Source organism: Rhinolophus sinicus, linkage group LG05, assembly GCF_036562045.2.
Source record: "Rhinolophus sinicus isolate RSC01 linkage group LG05, ASM3656204v1, whole genome shotgun sequence".
In the NCBI taxonomy this organism is placed as follows: domain Eukaryota; kingdom Metazoa; phylum Chordata; class Mammalia; order Chiroptera; family Rhinolophidae; genus Rhinolophus; species Rhinolophus sinicus.
The window spans coordinates 30,859,343-30,878,583 of record NC_133755.1 but is presented as its reverse complement, the minus strand read 5'-3'; the positions used below and the strand labels follow the sequence as shown (position 1 = coordinate 30,878,583).

Below are 19,241 nucleotides of genomic sequence, written 5' to 3'. Positions count from 1 at the left end.
CGTTGTCCTAAGCACTTAACATGAACAGAGCACTGAACAAAACAGACAAAAAGCCCAGCCTTCGTGGCGCTTACGTTCTAACTCACCTAATAAACTTTTTAAATGAAGCTGTTAGGAACTTAATATGCTCCTCCTTTCAGCATGACTGCTTCTTAAAAGGAAAGTCTGGAGAAGTATAATATAACCCCAAAAGGAATGAAATACCAAGGGAGGAACTTTGGGTATGTGTGGGGACAATATTTGGGATGAGAGACTTCTCTGGTCCTCTGGACAGGGCTTGGCAAGTTATGGCCCATGGGCAGCCCACTGCCTGTTTTATATGGCCCATGAGCTAAGAATGGTGTTTACATCTTTAAATAGTTTAAAAAAAAATCAAAAGAAGAATATTTTGTGACATATAAAGGTTATATGACATTCACATTTCAGTGTTCGAAAGTTTTACTGGCGTACAGCCACGCCCATCCACGTACACATTATCTATGGCTGCCTTTATGCCACAATGGCAGAGTCAAGTTGTTGTGAAGGAGAGTCCACGTCGCCCCCAAAGTCGAAAACATTTACTCTCTGGCCCTTAACAGAAAGTTCACCGACTGCTGCTCTAGAATCATGCGGTGGGGACAGCTATTTATTTCCCGTGTGCGTAGAGCTGGCTCAATCAGGCAAGCAGGAATCTCTTTCTCAATCTGCCTGTAGAAGAGAATCCATAAAGGGGACTTAGTTGGAGGCTGAGAACCTGTCCCTGACATCTGTTTTCTCTTCAGCACACGCGGAGGCAAGCACTTCTGGAGAGTGTCCGACAAATGTAAGATTCTTTCCTGGCAGAATCTTCAGTGTTCTTTGCCGAGTTCAGGAGCAAATTTTCACTGTGGGAGGTTCTGGATTCCTTGGTGGGGATGAGGGTAGGGGGATAGAGGAGACATTCATGCTCTCAAGTATTATTATTAAATCATAATACATGTCTGTGGAAAGAACACAGGGCTAACAGTCAGGGGAAACGGGTTCAAATCCCCACTCTGCCACTTAAATTAGTTGTGTGGTATCGGGTAAATTATTTAACCTGTAGAAGGAAGCCTCAGTTCTCTCATCTGTGAAATGGCCTGCCTTGCCTAATTCAAAAGGCTGTTAAGAGAAACAAATATGATCATACAGATGAAGGTGCTTTGTAAAGTAGACAGCTGCACGCAAACACATCATCTTTTCTCCTTTCATAGGTGGGGAGCAATATTAGCTGAATTCTCTTCCTTCATTCTTCTTTGTCTGTGGAGGCCCAGTCAGGTTGTCAAGATGAGAGAGACCTAGAATGGTGTTCTCCTTAACCTCAGTCAGAATCTCTACCTGTTCTGAGGCCCCACCTCCCACCCCTTCACCCCAGATTCCACCTATTCTCTGGCATCAGTTTTGGGGATTCTCAACCACGTAAAGGGGCGTAGGCCTCACACAACCAAATAAGAGCCATAGCAATACTCCTGTGGTTCTTCCCGTAGGATCGTGTCTCTTGGTTTGAAGGATTCCACAGCTGCCCTCCATCAAACTCCCCCAAACCCCATGCTATGTATGATGGAACTACCAGCTGCAGCCCCTGGACCTATTTGCATATTTCTCTCCCCAGCCTGGAGCCCTCTCAAATTCAGTGAGTTTATTTCCTGCTATGTACCCCTGATTTATCCTAATTTCGACAACTGTCTTTTTCAGGTCATTGGAGAAAGGGTGAAATGTACAGATGAATGATTATTAAAAATTAAAATCTTCCTCCTTCGCTGGACTATAAGTAGCATCTTAGGGGCAGATACTACTTCTGTCCTGCTGCTGTCCATTCTGTCAACAGTGCGAGCATGGAGCCTGGCGCATGGTGAGCACTCAGTAAACATTCTATGAATGAATGAATGAATGAATGAATGAATGAATGAATGAACGAATGAACGAGCGGTATTTTAGGATTTAGTGACAAGACCTTGGGTCCTTCTACTGATAACTTTTATGAGTTTATACATATCCCGTCTCTGAGAAACCCAGCATTCCACACACAGTGGTGCCGAATATATGTCAGTGGATGGTGACAACAAGGAACATGAAGATGCAAAGTCAGCCTCCCAAATCTCAAAGCCAAATGAGTAGCTCGAGTTAGTATCTTGTACTTCATGTTTTGTTCAAGGATTTAGCTGCCATAATGCTAACTTGGAACATTAACATGTGACCTGGGAAGTTTAGGGTGGCTCATTCATTGGTTGCATCTCCTGAGAAAATCCTCACACTAGGGAAAAAGACTCTGACAGTGACACACAGAGGCTGGTACTTATAACTACCATCTTCAGTATTTGGGGGAAGAAGTTTTAATTATGGGCTGAAGAACAAATCCCCAGCCATCCTTCTGCTGTTTGCTGTTTGTTCTGAGTCACCCAGGAGCCTCCATCCCGGCACCAGTTTTCATGAGAAGCATCAGCATGTGGCCAGAAGTTCGTGCCGATGGATGGACTCACCTGAGGTTAACTGGAAGACTGGGCCTCAGGTTTCCGTTGGCTCCAGTCTTCTTTGCTCCTTTGGTCCCTTTGTTCCCCTTCCCCTACATTCCTCCTCCATCACCTTCATCTTCCCCTCCCGAGCTGGATTTTCACAATAAATGTGGCCTCTTATTTCAGTTCTGGCAGCACTGGCTCTTCAGATGCAGAAATGAGGGCTGCAGAAACAGCTCTGCTCAGGATGTCTGTTTGTGTTGTCCATGCCACCTACGAGTGGCAGGAATTCTAAGAAGGGAGAGGACCATCTCCTGGACTGCAGTGGGAAGAGGTGAGTGGCTGCCTCGGTCTTTTCCCTTGGGGACTCAGGAGAGGACCCTTTACTCCAAAGGTCACTGATTTTGCCCACTCACTCCAAAGCTTCCTGGACTCTCCCCAGGTTTTTTTTTTTCTGGCTCAGCCATTTCCACCAGCGAAATGGATCTCTTGTTTCCCTTACTATTTTCAACTAAGCATGGACAATTCTCCCCCTTTAATTAAATCAAGATAACGCTGGGATTTTGCCTGCGAAACTTTACTAGAAACCTAAGGAAAACCCCAAACACTTGTAATAGGGATTCCTAAGCTGGCGGGCTTCATCAGCCAAGACCCCTGGTCTTTCTCATGTTCGTATCTAATTCAGTTCCTAGACCAGCCACACAGATCCCTAACCTGATAGGTACGTGGTTAGTAGACACAGCCGGTCTCCAAAATGGCTATCCCCTTTTTGCACTCCCATCGGTAGTGAATGAGTGTTCCATTGCTCAAGATGCTAGCCCACCTTTGTGACTGCAAGTGTTCTATATTACCTTCATTTTGGTGAGTGTGTATTAGTATCAAGTTGTGATTTTGTTTTCCCTGAAGAATAATGATGTTGAGCACCTTTCCGTGTATTCCTTAGCCATTTGGTTATCCTCTTTTGTAAAGTGCATTTCAAATCGTCTGCGCGTTTTTCACTGGATACAAGCCCTTTGTCAGATATACATCTATTGTCAAAATCTTCTGCCAGTCTATAGCTTACCTCGGAACTCTCTTCATCCTCATGTGGCCCAATGAAATCTTTTTGTAATATAAAACCACAGAGTTAGCAGGATTGTATAGCCGTCTGCTTTTACTTGATTACATTTCCAAATCACTTTTCAGAAAGTCAATAATATTTATAATTCAGCACCACAGAAGGTGCCCTTGTACTCCCTCTCAATCAATATCCCCCCCCCCGCAAAAGTAAATTCTATCTTGAGCTCTGTCACCATAGATTTGTTTTGCCTGTGCTTGTCCTTCTCATAAATGGAATCATACAGAGTGTACTCTTTTGTGTTTCACTTCCTTTGTTTTTCTTTATGCCTGTGAGATTCATCCACTTTGTGTGTAGCAATAGTTTGTTCTTTTTCATTGCTATATGATATTCCACTGTATAAACAAACTGCAATTTGGGTTGTTTCCAGGTTGGTGCTATAATGAATAAAGTTGATATATATTTATATAAATTCTATAATATTTATAAGCATGCAAAATACATAAAGCTTATTCTTGTACATCTTTTGATGGCCAAATGCAATTTTGGGCCTATACCTAGGAATGGAGTTGGTGGATCTTTGGGTTTGAATGGGTCTTTCAATGGATCTTAGGCTTTGTTTTAGTAGATACTGCAAGTTTTCCTAAGTGGTTGTACCAGTGCGCATTCCCACCCACCATGTGTGAGAATTTCAGTTGCTTCATGTCCTCTCCAATACTTGATATTGTCAATGTCTTTCTTTTTCCTTTCTTTTTTTTAAATTTTGGCCCTTCTGCAGTGTGTGTATCTCAGTGAAGTTTTAATTTCATTTTTCTGGTGACTAATGTCATTGAGCACCTTTTCATATGCTTGCTGGCTATTTTGTTTTGTTTTTTTGTTCATTTTGTTTGTTTTTCTTGCTGCCTATTTGGATACTCTCTTTGATGATGTGCCTGCCTATTGAGTCTTTTGTACATTCATAAATTTTGGTTTGTTTGTATTTTTCTTATTGATTTGCAAGAATTCTTTACATGTTCTAGAAATGAATCCTTTGTTGGATATGTGTGCTGTGACTATTTCTCTCACAGTCTGTGGTTTGCCTTTTCATCCTCTTAATGATGTCTTTTGATGAATAGAAGTTCTTAATTTGAATGGAGTTCAAATGATCGATTCTTTGCCTTCAGAAGGACGTTCTGCTTTAGGTTCTGTCTGCTCTGAGTTCCCAGGCTGCAGGCTCTTCTCTACTGATCTGCAGCACCCTCTCCTCCCTTCCTGCAGAGCCCTCTGCTCCGCTGGCTAGCTGTAGATTCCTGCATAGGGGCTGAAGCTGTTACTCCTCTTTGGATAAGCAGAACCCTTCTCTTTTACTGATTCATGCCGGGCCTTGTTTCCTCTGTGGCCACAGGTCTGGAAGGCTGGAACTATGTCTTCCTCCCCAGGGTCTCCCTGCCTGCCATCAGCAGCCAGTAGTCCTTCCCTAGGTCCCTCTGCATTTCACATTCCAGTCTGAGCCCCACCCCAGGCTCATTCACCAAGCAGAGGTGATTCATTCATCCTTATCAAGTCCTTCCTGGCTCTGGTTCTGCCCACTGCTACCTTGACAGGTGATCTTTGACACTTCCCTCAGTGCCCTCTCAGCAAGGGGACACTTCACAAGATCTCCACTCTATTGGATTACAATATAAAGTTACTTTTCACCTCAGGACCAAGACCTAATATCACAGGTTCAGTGCTTAAACTCCAAATGTAGGCCCAGCATAATCCAATCAGAATCAATTCAAATGGCTATAACCATCTCATTATATATCTGTCAAGTACCATAAGAACTGCCCGTCTTCCACCTTTTAAGGGATTCTTTACTGGGAAGTGAAATGATTTGGAAATGCAATCGTGTAAAAACTAAAGTCCATGAACTTGGATGTGAAAAATGCACATCTTCATTTCTACAAACTTCTATTTGAAAATTAGCTTTTCCTTTCATTATGAATGTAGGTAACAAACTACAGCATTGTAGTTTGTTACCAACAGAAATCATAGATGCCTTCATACATTATAGTTTTACACACTTATCACTATTCACTATTCACACTTATCACTATTTCAATACTACAGAAGTTATTAGACCCACCTCTGGATCTTATATTTAATAGGTTAATAAAGAAAGAAATATAAATAGTACTTATAAATTTGTTTCTTAAAAATATTCTGATAACTTATTTCAATATAATTTATGCATTTAAAATCATTATTGTGAGAAGCAGTCCATAGGGTTTACAAAACTGCCAAAAGTGTCCTGGGCATGAAAAAAATTAAACAACTCATGTTGACAAGAGACTCTCTTAAACTCATAGCAACTTTAAGTCACGGGGTGACCTATGCAAATGAATCAGCAGGTATGCTTCGGGTTGGGTGGTAAGGAAAATCTGCTGCATCTTTCTTAAGGGGTTGCTTTGGTGTGAGGGTGGGGACGGGTGTGGGAGTGTCTCAAGGAGCCCAGGCATGTGGCTCCAGTTTCCTCTGGATTCTGGCATTCCAGGGATTCTGAAAGAACAAGACATCTCTGCTTCAGGTCAGAGGAAATGGGTAGCTATCCAGCTAAATAGATTTCATGCTTGACTTCAGGGGAATCGCCCAAATGATGATCTGTTTGGGAGAGTAAATTAAAGAGGTAAGCAGGCATGCTGGTTTTATTTGGTTTAACTTTTGCTGGTTTAGTTGCTCCCCTAAGCATTTCCAAAGAAGAATACAGGTTGTCAGACCTCTTTTTCCAGCGTTACTATCACCCCCACCCCAATTCAAATTCTGGCTAGATCCTGCTTCTCAGACGACACTTGGATTAGCTTGAAGGGAAGGCCTTACCAGGATCTCTTCTCTCTCCAGGCCAATCAAAACGTGACTTTTTTTTTTTCTTACAACTCCAAATACTGAGTCTGATTTCACTCACTCCTCCCACCTCCATTTCTCCTAATCACTAGCTTTCCTTGAATTGCTTAAGGAAATTGCCATTCAGAATGCCTCCCTTTCTAGAAGCAATGCTTCAGTGTTCTTATTTGATGTTGAATACAGTATAAAATGGAAGAGGTTTGGTAACACATATGAGTCCAATACCTTGACTCGTGCCATGAAGAACTTGTGAGGTTCCCAGATCCTAAAATTTGGGGACATATGCTTCATATTCCTATCTAAATATCCTTAAACTGTGTATTTCTCTTTGACCCCACCTCCACCCCCATCTTTCACCCTCCAACTACCCGTGCATCCTAACTTTCCATTTCATCATACAAGCCACTGGGACAGTGAGTTGAGATGTTTATGAACTAGGTAATACACGTCCACTGACACCTTTGTCTTCTGTAAAGAATGGTGTCAGTGTGGCTACAACCACCTTCTCCTCCTTTCTCCCCATTAAAGTCACTTATTTTGAATGTTCGAATGTGTTATTTTCAAAGAAAAGAGACTGAAGCAGATTATGTGCATTCTTCCAAGGTGCTTCAAGTTCTCTATAAAAAGTTAAGCTGTCATTTGTTGTTATCAGGACCACTAGCCAAATTGGTGAAGTTGACAGAGTTTTATTAGTTCTGTTTTTGCAATAGCTTGTCTTACTATGGAGACAAACGGGGAAACTGTCTTCACGCTGGCTTTGTTTTATAGTTCTTAGATGTGTAACACAAATGAATGGTTTTGAGCTGTTTCCAACCTGTAGTGATGGGTGTCAGTTTCTTGGATACATCTCGGAAATCTGTGACTGAGCAGCGTTGTAATGATTCCCAGGCAAGCTGTCCTGGAACAAACATTGGACTCTGAGTCACACTGGGAACTCGGAGATTTTAGTTCTAACTCTTTCTAATGTGTGACCTTGGGTAGGTCCTTTATTGTTTTTCATCCCCAGTTTACTCATCTATAAAAGGAGAGAGGAGGCCTGGATGAGCTCTAGGTGTCTTCCAGCTCTGTCGTTTTATTATTCTAATAAATAAATCACATAAAAAGTCACGAAAACATCCCAATTATAACAATCAAGAAAAATAACTGTGATTCTGTTTTATATGGTGTTAAAGATTCCCTTTTGACTTTTGAGTCTCTTAACTCCATATGTATACCCCTGAAACTCTAAAAGATCCCTGTAAACTATTTTTTTAATTGATTTTGAGCCAGTATGAAATCTTGTGTCTTCTTATCTGAGTCTCAGATTCTGAGTTGTAAGAAGGTCTATTTAAAATGGTATGTTTCTCCTGCAGCAGTTGTTAAGTGCTCAGATTTTATGATGTTTTAACATTCATTGCCATTCATTATCTAAACACTCTTCTATAATGCAGTGAGTGTGTGAGATTAATAAGTAGAATGGAATTCATTCTGGATTTGATTTCATCTGCTGAATCTAATGGAAGGCCTCTCTTTTTATCTGTGCTTTCTTTCTCAACATGGTTAAGGCAAAGGAACTTGGAAAAACTCAGACTCTACTCATGACATTAAATCTCTGTGCCTTTGGGGAAGGAAAAAATGTTTCTCTGTGTCTTCATCCCCAAACTTAACAACTGTAAAATTGTGGTGACATTTCACGTGAAGAGAAATCTATTCATTGGTCACATTTTTTCTGAGTGATTAAAATATTCATCACGTTGATTTCTTTTCAAATTGAGACTTTCCCCACCTGTATAATGCTCATCAGTCCCAATTGTATTTTAATATTTTATTACATTTATTTGATGTTATAATGCTCCAAAAAGGAATAGTAGGGAAAGAGGGCTTCAGAGAGCACAATAACCTTTCACAGTCCGATTGCATCTCAGGCAAAAGGCAGCCCAATTCAAGCTGCTGCTGAATGCTACATTTTGCCTATGTCAGACTATGGGATGCCACAGACAGATTCTTGGAAGGCTGTGTCTTTTAAGTCAAGTCATTCTTCCATTGAATAAGGCTCTTCTCTCCTACCTTCCCATTTCTGGCTCCACAACTACCCTCCCTCCTAAGTACACACTAACACTTGTATTTGGACTGCATTTACCAAAACATATACTTAAGTGTTTCATTTACTGATTGCTTTGCTGCACTCCAAATGTCCCAGCATTTTGCCGATGAAAGAGTGTAAATCATGCCTTACGTGGGATACGGTAGGATGTGATGTTTAGAGGAAGGAAAATATGCTTCCTTATAGGCACTAAACCATCTGGACTGGAGAGAAAAGTTTCAGTCATTCATCCTGATGTTTTGTCTACGTAGTACCAAACATCTGGAACCTGGGTGACAGGCTGAATTTTTCAATTCACATCCAGATGTTTTTGCATTGTGCTGAAACAACTTAGAAGTCAGCTATATTTTTAAGAATTTAAAAAGTAAAAGCATAAAAGTTATATCAATTTAAGTTCTGAGATAGAAAAGATGAATGAAATAGAAGCAAACTTTTGGTTGGTTCTTTAAAAAAAAAAAAAAACATACATTTTGTTACTCAACTATAAGAATTAAAAGAAATACACCCAGAAATACTGTCAATGAAAATATAATGATTTAGACTGATGTTCAACAGTTGAAATGTTCAGATTCTACAAATTCAGGTAAGACTTAGAAAGTTAAAAGAAATCATTCTCAAAAATAGTTGCTTAACTGCTTGAGAAATGAGTTTCAATCCAAGCGACTCTCTGTGAATATATTTATTCCTTGCACACAAACGAGAACACATGATCAATAGATTATCAAGGCTCTAACAGGATTTGCAAGGAGAATTTTCAGACCTTTTTGAAAGATGCATTTTTGAGAAATACTTTTAGATGATTCAAAATGGAAAATATGATTCCATCTACTGGAGCCACCTTGATGCTCCAGAAAGGAATGTTTAAACATTCCGCAACACAACCATTTGAAAAAAAATTCATTGTGTTATTTTGAGAATTGTATTTCTCCTATTAAATGGAATTGGGTCTAACACTTGTGAGAAGGCATGTTCACAACATATTTCTTGTATTAGAAGACATAGCATTTAATCCGGCTCTTAACTGCCGACAGGCTTTGTGGGCATTTCTGTGCCATGAAAATTCCAATGTATTTTTCATTATTTCCACAAAGACATATAGAGTGTGTACATTACACATAGCAGTGTTATTGAACTGAACTGGCCTGGTGCAGTGTTTTTGCTGACTCAGCACATGGTTTCTCTTTTCCAGATTAGTAAAACAACTCTCCTTTAGGGTAAACGCTTCACAGAAAGCAAAGGGGGAACCGAAATACAGAGGGGCCTTATTTTCACCTTCAATTACACCAAGTCCACATAAAATCGGACCCAACTTTTCCAAGTTTATAGAATTGAAAATGTTCCCCCGTGTCTCTCTCCCATTCAAGCACTTGAGGGAGTCCCATTAAGTTGGAACACAGCTGTTCTTCACCCATGAATTTGTATACCAAGCCTCTTGGGGTGCGGTTCCAGTGCAGGTTGCCCATGCCTTCTTTGTGCTTTGTGTACAGTATTTTAAGCAAGGCAGGTCAATCTCATTTTTTACCGACTTGCACCAGCAAACATTTCTTTAAGGGTTGTGCATTAAGGAAGCTGCATATCCCCAACATTGCAAAGATACTTGTAGGGCCTGGGGTGACCTGGGGTCACAGCACTTGTCCACCTTCTTTGCTTGATTTAGCGCTAGAACCTTCAGAGATTTAGAGTTGTGTGTGCACGCTAACCACCACGTACATGCTAAATGGCATGGTGGTTCCTACCTACATAGAACGCTCTTGACGGTTCTCTGTCCCCTGACACACTCAGCAATCTGGTGCGGTAGGAATCGCTGGGCTGCAGGGTAGCTCCTGGAACGGGGTCAGGCAGAATATTGTGAACCTCCGGTCTCCCCAAAGCCTCCCAACTCCCCCGCCTTTGGCCTCCCCCATGACCTGCTCGCTAATCAATGCAAATGTCGTAGGAGGCCAGGCCCGCAATTGGCATTCCAGAGAGCACGGACCACCAGCCGAGCTTTAAATAAGTGCAGATGTGACAGGCAGGAGACCCAGGGAGGGCCGCCTTTCTGCCACGCACCTCCCTCCGGGAGCAGGCCGATGCACACTGCCGCGGGCCCTGGCTGTGTGAGCAGTGCACCCTCGGCGGCAGTGGGAACTATGTCCTGGAGAAATGGGTTGCGCACCGAATAACAGCAGAGGGAATGGAGGCCCCTAAGTTTGAGGGCAGCACGGGGATGGTGTGAGCCCAGTCGCCCATAACTTCCTTGGCCCCGCTGCTTCTTTCCTAAGTGGCCGGAGAATAAACCACCCTCGCCTCCCGCCCCAGCCTCCAGGGTAAATCCCGAACCTGGCTGGCCCGACCGCTAAGGAGGCTTCGCTCTTCCAGGGCAGCACCTGACCCGCCAGCGACATCCACGAGTCTGGAGCTTCTCCCCCACTGCTGCTTACCCCCACCCCACGCGGGAATACACCTCCCCGCCCCAACCCCGGCCTGGAGGCTCAGCACCGACACCAAAGAGCTGTGTTCGAGACATCCCGGCCTGCGGGCCGCAGTGTGCGGTCCTGAGAGTGCGGGCGGAAGTGGAGGGACAGGTCAACTGTGGGTCAGTCCCCAAGCCAGAGTGAAGGCTGAACGGCGCTGCCCCGAGGCGAGATGCGGCGTGGAAGCTTACGGCGAGGGGCAGCCGCATCTCCACAAATCGCCCGCGGCCCCGGCGACCCGCAGACCCCGCGGTAGCCTCGACTGCAAGCTCCAAGTCTGACGGGCTCAGGGAAAAGCAGAGCCTTGCCCATTCTTTGGTGTTTCGTCCGTCCTGAGCCCGATTCCGAATTTATTCACAACCATCCCCTCAACCCCACTATGTCGGGGCGGCTCCACTAACCTCGTCGGGTCTGGGGCTCCCAGCCCGCGCAGCCACCCTCGTCTACTCTCTCGCCCTCCGACCCGGGCCTTTTGGGTCCGAGCGAACCCCCTTTCGCCTACCCCGTCAATCTCCGCGGGTGCCACTCGCGTGGCCCAGAAGGGTTGCAGATGTCGGAGATGCAGGCCACTTGGCGGCGGCCCACCTCCGCCGCCCGACAAGGCGCCCAGGCCAGCCCCCCACCCCGCCCCGCCCTAGAGACCCCCCGGCCCCAAGCATTCCCGTCTTTCCGGGCCCCAACCGCGCCAGCCCCCGGGCCGCGCCGCCGCGGGAGAGGCTCGCTCGGAAACCTGCAGGCCGGAAGGGCCGGCCGCCGCGCCGGGTGCGGGGCCTTCTGTGCGGAACGGCCCTGCCGCCCAGTCCGGCTGCCCCGGGCCATCCCATCGGCCCCCAACGCGTCGGAGACACCCGTCTCGGTGCCTACTCTCCTCCCCACGCCCCAGCGCCTCTGGACACCCCCTGGGCCGCCGGGCATGCTCGGCAGGATCCCGCTCGGAGGCCGCCTGCCGGAGCCCCGGGGCTGCGAGCGTTATCCGCGTCGCCGGCCGGCCCCGGGCGTCCGTCCTTCCGTTCCTGCGGGGCGCGGCGCGAAGGGCAGGGGCCCCAGGCGGGGACCGTGGGTACCAGCGACACCCGACCCTCAGCTCCCCAGCCCCGTAGCGCCGAGAGCCACGTGCGCCGAGCAGGCGCCGCACCCGCCCGGGTCCCAGCTGCCCCCAACGCCGGAAGGAGACGCCGCGCCGCCGCCAGCACGCCGCGCCCGCTGCAGCCTCTGGCCCGCACCTGCACCCTCTCTTGCTTGCCTTTCCATCCGCACGCAGAAATGCCACGAACTTTTTAAAAACAATAATGTTTTCCCCCAGAGACACGCACGAAAGAGACGAGAGGGATACAACAATCCGAGCGCCGAGGCTCAGAAACGCGAACTGGCCCAGAGCGACCTTGCTTAGCGCAGAGACTCACATCGCCGGAGAGGCGGCAGCAATGGGTGTGCGGAAAGGGGAGAGACACTTAAAAGACAGAATGACATACAGCTTCAGATTATATCGAAACACCACCCCAACCCTAAATTCCTGTTTGTGGACCTGGCCTAATTGAAATGCCGATTGTAAGCAAAAACAAAAAACTTGAATTTATTGATGCAAGTCCTGTTAAAAGAGGTCAACGGGAGTAGGATATACATGGCAATTAAGCTAGGTGATGCGACGAATAGACTATATTTTTCAGAGACGTTCTAATGAGTGTTTCTATTATTTTTTAAAGTGCAAAATTTAGCTAAGCAACTTTCTCAACAGCAAACGATCCCAGATAATATGGTTACTTTCCTTATGTAAAAATTCTTGATGATGTATCACCTAAAACAGCATTCACAAGGTTTGTGATTGTGTAACATAAACAGCAGAACATAACCTGGCTAAAGAACTGTTAAGTCCCCTTATATAAATACCTAATTCCATCATTCAAAAATAGTTGTTGGTTTGTGGAGTAAATCTAAATCATAGGGCCAGGCTTGGCCGCCCTTTCATAAATAATATCTCAACTTTCATCCAACCCTGAAGAAGACAAACTGCAATGTCAGTATTTTGTTCTTCAGAGGGAATAAATTGTCCTTTTCAGCTGTCTGAGGTGCTCAGGAATGATATGTGCTAAGCATTCATATGAGGATATTTTGGAAGATGGTGCAGGTGTGGGCTGACTTAAATTACTTGCTTTTGTGTTTTCTTAAAAGGTCAAATGTAGGATTTGGTTTTAGGGAAGGCAGAGAGAATAAGATTTCCTGACATGAGTTAAAATGCCCATGTGCCCAGCCTCAGATGGAGGAGATAATACAAACCTGATAAGGCCTTTAGCTGCGGCGTCCTGAAAAATGATGTGCCTCTCAGCATGCAAGTCATCAATCAAAAATTATTTAATATTTGCATTCAATTAACTAAATGACTCCACCATTTGGAGAATTTTCACAAATAAGCAATTAGTAAAATGATCAGTAAAGTCTTCCACACTCGTTTAATGGTAAATTATTGAGCAATGCTTTAACTTGTAGGAATATTTAATAGCCTGGAAATTAGTGGTGCACTCAAAAATGGAGTGCAAGAATTTCACAGTTTAATTTTCTCAACTAGTAGAAAATACTAACAGCACAACTCAAGAGCTGTTTTAAAAAATCATTTTGGAACAAAGACTAAAGTTAGGAAACAAATCAGAGCAGCCTTAACATCTGAAGACATAATCGAGTTGAGTATATGGTTTCTTGAATGATTTTCCTTATAAAGTAGCTTAATGGCCTTAAAAAAAACTGTGCTTAATTAAACAAAAAAAAAATTGGCTATGTTCATGTATATTTTTTTTGTCTTATGTAACTAGAATTCCTTGCATACCAACATAAGAAACTAACAGCTATGTTGGCTATATTCCCTAAGTATCAGTAATTTAAATTCCCTGAATATAATTGACCTCATTAAGTTGAATCATAGGACATAAAAGCTACTGGGGAAACTCTTTATATACAATTATGCAGATCACTAGTACTTTTTAAGTCACTAATAACTAGACATATAAATTTTCTGGGTTGAAGGAGAGACTGTAAATCTATCTCGTATAATTTCCTAACCTGCTTTTAAAACGAGATAAATTATAGCATATAAACATCTTTGGGATCAGTTTTATTATAAGGAAATAATTTTCTTTGCTGTCAGGGATGCCCATGAGGACAAATTTTTTTTATGTAGTGAGAGCTGTTAAATTTGATGATTAAACACATAATTTCAAACCATTTCTCAGAAAAGTTCTCAGACAATAATATTTTACTTCTGAGAAGTACATTAAAAATGCAAAATTAATGGCATTGATATTGAATTTTCGTAATTAAGAATCTGTACATACAACAGGAAATATGTGCAAATAAAAACTAAAGACTGAGGTCCAGGTGAAGGAGGACATTAAAAATTATGGTTGGCAGAAAAATAATCTATTTTACTAATAATTTGTGCCGTATTTTCTCTCTCAAGATCTGCCCTTTACAGTGATGAAATTGCTCAAGGATCCTTTTACCAACCTCACACAATTGCAGCTGTGTGTATATGTTTGCGTGTGTGTGTGTGTGTGTGTGTGTGTGTGTGTGTGTGTGTGTGTAGTTCAATCTCCATTCGCCTTTGCAGGGCAAAGAAACAAAGGAAGAATGAAAATCTTGAGCTACTCTGACACACACAAGGACTTATAGTTTATTAATCGGAGAATTTAGCTTATCCCCTCTGCTATTCATCTGAAATTAATTAAGTGTGTAGAATTACAAGGTGGGTGTATCCGAGACAGCAGGCCCTGCTCGGACTAATCAAAAGGGCACATGTTGAATGAGCACAATTTAGTTAAGGTTAATCCAGTGAAGATGATACCTCCCTGGTCTTAATTACTCTAGGTGATAGATTGTGGAATGGGAAAGTAGGAAGGAAGAGAAATTTGGTCCTACTGAATACCAGGATTTTCTAATTTAATTTAGCTCTTTATTTTCACAGAAGCAAACAGTTTCCATTCAGAGAGCAGGACCACACTGTCTGGGTTCTTGTTTAAGGTACGTAAAACAACAACCAACGAAAAATAATTGCATGTGTATTTTTAAGAAAAATAAATAGAAAAAAATTATGAAGCTTTCAAAGGTGTTGGTGATAATATGCTTTTCATTACAGACATGTCAGTTCAGAATTTTATCACAGCCCAGTGACGTCTTTGTGATTTATATTGAGGGTGAGCTACTTTTTTGAACTTTCTTCTGAGTGCCGAGACTGATCAATGCGTTGAAATAAATAGACATTTCTGTACCTACAAAACTGCATTAATGAAATGAATGCATGTGTTATTCAAAACAATAGTTTAAAATATTAATAAGCACACAGCTAACCACCACGGATGAGTTGCACAATTTAAATAATGTTGAGCAAAAGAAGCAGACATAAGAATACACACTTTATGCCTCCATTTATATAAAGCTCAAACACAAACAACACAAATCTGTAGGGTTACAAGTCAGCACAGTGATCACCCTCTGAGGCAAAGCCTGCAAACTGGAGCAGTAGGACTGGGGACACTGAGAATGTTCTGTTTCTCAAGCTGGGTGCTGGTTCCACACGTGTGTCCATTTCATGAAAACTCATTGATCTTATGTAGTTGTGAACTTACGATTCGTGCCTTTTTCTGTGTATATTTTATTTCAGTAACGCATTTACTTTACGAAATGAAAATGAATAAGAGAAAAAAACACTAAGACGTAACGGAATGGGATTGTGGGACATTTTTAAAAGACAAGGGTGAGGGCTGAGGGCTGGGGATAGAATTCTGAAAGAGAGAAAATGCATTAAAATAGCTAGAAAAAATATTATTAACAAGTTCTCATGTGTTCACTTTGCCATCTTAATATCTGCACACTCACAAACACTTCGATTAGTCCTTAGTATCCAGACTTCACCAAATATCCGGATCTTTCTTGATTCTTTTGTGTGTTTTAAAGTCCAAGTCTGATTAAGGTGTTTAAGAATCTTATTTTTTGTGGCTGTTTTAAGGTGCAGCCATTCCCACCCACCCACCCCCCAAAAAAAGCTCATTTTCTCCTTGCACATGCATTAGAAAATCATCAGATGATTTCCTTGTTTTCAGTTTTGAGATATATTTTCTGTTCAAGAGGGGGTATCTGTTTCTGATTTATTAGCATTTGATCCCCTAGTTTCCTGCCATTGATCAAGCCTAATACTTGGCTCAGCTGATGAGTTTTATATGAAAACTGATATTTCAGGAAGACGGAAGGTTGAACCCATTTTTAATATTTTCCCCCCTTCATCTCTTTCAGAGTTTGACGTGCACAGGAGACACCTAGCAAAGCCCAAAACTTTATTATTTTTCACCACATCTCCCTGGTATAAAACGTTTTTTGGAAGTCAAACACATATTTATCAATAGAAGAGATGTTTGTCCAGTGTCATTCACATCCTGTCAACTGTATATACATTTACACCCTCTCGCCAAAACATGCCTTCACCCCGCTGCTGACCGGCTGTCCGCCGTTCAATCTCCAGTGAAGTCTTGGTGAGTAAGGTCAACTCCTTGGAAACATCTGTATTTGATCAGTTTGCACAAAACAGGGGCCTTCCTAATACTGGACTTCCCTGAAGTCCGCTGCGACAACAGTTGATTCACCACTGCTGCCCGAGCCTCCCTCAGGAAACCTTTTTTCCCCTCTCAGACGATGCCCAGACTCAATTCCAGTCTAATGAGCCCAAGCCGTTTGCAGTTCCACGCCTTCCGAGCTGGCAGCACACTGGGGGAGAATTTCCCTTCTTCGACTAGAAGAGATCGTTCTAGTTCCTGCTAAAGGTAGGACGATTTGTGGTTCTTTATTTAGGTCCTGGGAAAGAGTAACAAATGGAATCTGATCAGAAAGTCAGCAACATGTTGACAGTATCAACCATTCTAGACCCCGATAGGGTCAGTTCTCTGCTCCCAGGTGCATGTCCGTGGAGGATTAGCATTAGCCTCTGTGTTTTCTTTCCTCTCTCTCTTTTTTCCAACCAAGTTTTTAGCATTGTTCGTCCACACATTGTTCCATCAGAAAATCTAAAGGACAACTCTAGGGCTTCTCTTTCTTTAAAGCAAAAAATAACTTAGGACAGTCTGATAGTATTTTGATAGGCAGAATATATTTTTTTCACCTCAACAGAATGACAGGGGCTGAGGGCAATTTAATACTAAGGAAAATTTCACCAAAAGTCTAGTGTAAAATTTTAAATTAAACATCAACCTGAAGATAGCATGAAAGGAGTTCCATTAAAATTTGAAATATCGTTAAATTCATTCTACTAGTAGAACATTTAGAAAACCCCCATCAAGTGTTTACCAATTTTGTTTACTACATTTTAAAAATATACAAGTGTTACTATCCTTCATTTACAAAGATGGTGAAGCAAGAGGCTGAAAAGACTAATCCATTACCTTTTCGCTGATGGGCTTCTGTATGTAATAGGTGTCAAGTGAGAGGCAAGAGACACACAAGGTAGCCCTCTTCTTCAAGAGCTGTTGGTCCAGTTGAGGGAACAAGACAAAAATACATGAAAATGTAAATAACAGAAAAAAGCGAGAAGTCATAGGCAGTCATAAGTGGCACAGCCACTTACATACATCATCCATCCTTTCCCCCATGTTAAGCACATCAAAACTGGTTCCTGGTTTAAGGCTGATGCCTGTTTGTGGTCCCATCTCAGCTCTCAGTGCTGTTGCTTCCCCATCACCCCATCATCAGCTGTGCTGGGGTCAGACATACCTACATTATAATCCCGGCACTTCTGGGACCTGGGGCAAATTACGGAACCTCTCTGTGCATTAGGGGCCTCACCTGTAAATAATGGCAGTGCCTCATGGGGCAGGTTGGTAAATGAGACAGTGTATGAAACATTCTTAAGCAAGTGAATACAGCACGCTCAGCGCAGCCAGCTGGGACTCGTATTCAGATTCCTGCCGTTCCCCACCCTCCCACATCAGCCAGCCATGTTGTGTTTAATATCTACTGATGCAGTTTGGATAAAAAGGAATTGTCTTGAACTACTTCTGCACACTGCTTTTTTATTTTATTTATTTTTTTAGTAAACTGCTTTTTAAAATACTGCTGAAAAGTCTACTGGCTCTGCCAAGCAACCCAACTCAATAGTGATGGAAATTTAGGGTGACTCACATCACCATATTCTCCCCTAAGTGCAAAATTACACACTGCACAAATAAAGGAACAGATTTTTCTGCCACAAAAGGATTAACTTTTAAAGGTCTTACAATGGGTGTAGAAATCCTTGTTGGCACCAAGGCCAATGCTGGTCCCAAATGTTAATATTCTGGAAAACCCGATCACCTTGCATAATTTTAAATGGCTTTATGCAAGTGATTCAAATGCTTTTTCTTACCTCAGCCTAGTCTCATATGTCGGCAGTTGTTTTTTTTTGTTGGTTTTTTTTTCCACTCATTTATGCTGCTGAATTGCTTCATGGCTGTAGGACCCCATTCCTGTATCTTTTTGGGTCTGCCTCTGGCTCTTCAAGACACTGTGCATCTCTCCCACTGCCTCTGGCCACTTCACCTCAGCAGCTTTCTTCTCCAAGCGGCTCCCTTTTCTTCCCTCTTGGCCATCCAGGTCTCCTGCAGGATTAGTCTCAGTTCCTACTGTCTTTGGAATGAAACCCTGGTTGTCACCTTTAGGGTTGTGAACGTTGGTCCTCTTCAGAGCTCTTCTTTCAAAGTGAAACTTTCCCGAGTTTCTCTTTGCTTTGCTCCCCAAATTAAACTCACTGTACCCTTGACCTTGGCTCTGTCTCCCTTCTCTGGCTTTCCTCACGCATGATACTTGTCTCTCTTTGAGGGAAGGGGCGGTGGCTGCAGGGTGAGGAAGGAGATGCTGGAGTCATGACTCCTAGCCTTCCTTGGTTTATCATGTCTTCCTCCTTCTACTGACCCATGAAGACAGTTCTGGAGCCCGTCATAACCTCCTTCTTCAAAATTACTCTGGAAGATCTGCTTAACCCCACCTACCTGCTCGCTAGCACCATCTAAAAGCACAGTATGTTTCAAGTGAGTGTGTTGACACTGTCCCTTCTCTAGATATGGAAACCCCTTCACTCTTGTGTCCTGTCCTCAGGAATATTTCTTGACAACAGCTGTGCCTAATTCAGTTCTTTATAGAACCAGGCATGTTCCTGTCATTAGATTAAAAGTCCCATTCGATTCTGTTAAATCTAATTAATTTAAAATGTAAAGATGATTTGGGGTTGCCCTGAGCAGTGAAAACAAAAAAAGAATGGATGCCGCATCTCTGCCCCCATGATGGAAAATAAACACATATGAAAGAAATAGAGAGCAAGGCAATACCTG

At 43.0% G+C, this 19,241-nt stretch overlaps 2 long non-coding RNA genes across 5 annotated transcripts in view; one reads left to right on the top strand and one right to left on the bottom strand.

The window, feature by feature from the left end:
- Nucleotides 1–1,301: 1,301 nt before the first annotated feature.
- Nucleotides 1,302–19,241, top strand: part of LOC109456350 (uncharacterized) — an 89,804-nt gene continuing 71,864 nt past the window's right edge. For 3 of the 4 annotated variants that reach the window (XR_012496332.1, XR_012496333.1, XR_012496334.1), the window contains exons 1-4: nucleotides 10,394–12,453; nucleotides 14,858–14,913; nucleotides 16,183–16,418; nucleotides 16,576–16,706. This is a non-coding gene — a long non-coding RNA (uncharacterized LOC109456350). Of the gene's footprint in view, nucleotides 1,850–2,636; nucleotides 2,785–10,393; nucleotides 12,454–14,857; nucleotides 14,914–16,182; nucleotides 16,419–16,575; nucleotides 16,707–19,241 lie in introns of those variants that run through there. The other variant, XR_012496335.1, reaches the window with a different exon arrangement.
- Nucleotides 16,607–18,783, bottom strand: LOC141571536 (uncharacterized). Its single transcript, XR_012496336.1, has 3 exons — nucleotides 18,281–18,783; nucleotides 17,322–17,402; nucleotides 16,607–16,737 (listed from the first exon to the last, which is right to left on the bottom strand). It is a non-coding gene; the product is annotated as an uncharacterized LOC141571536 (long non-coding RNA).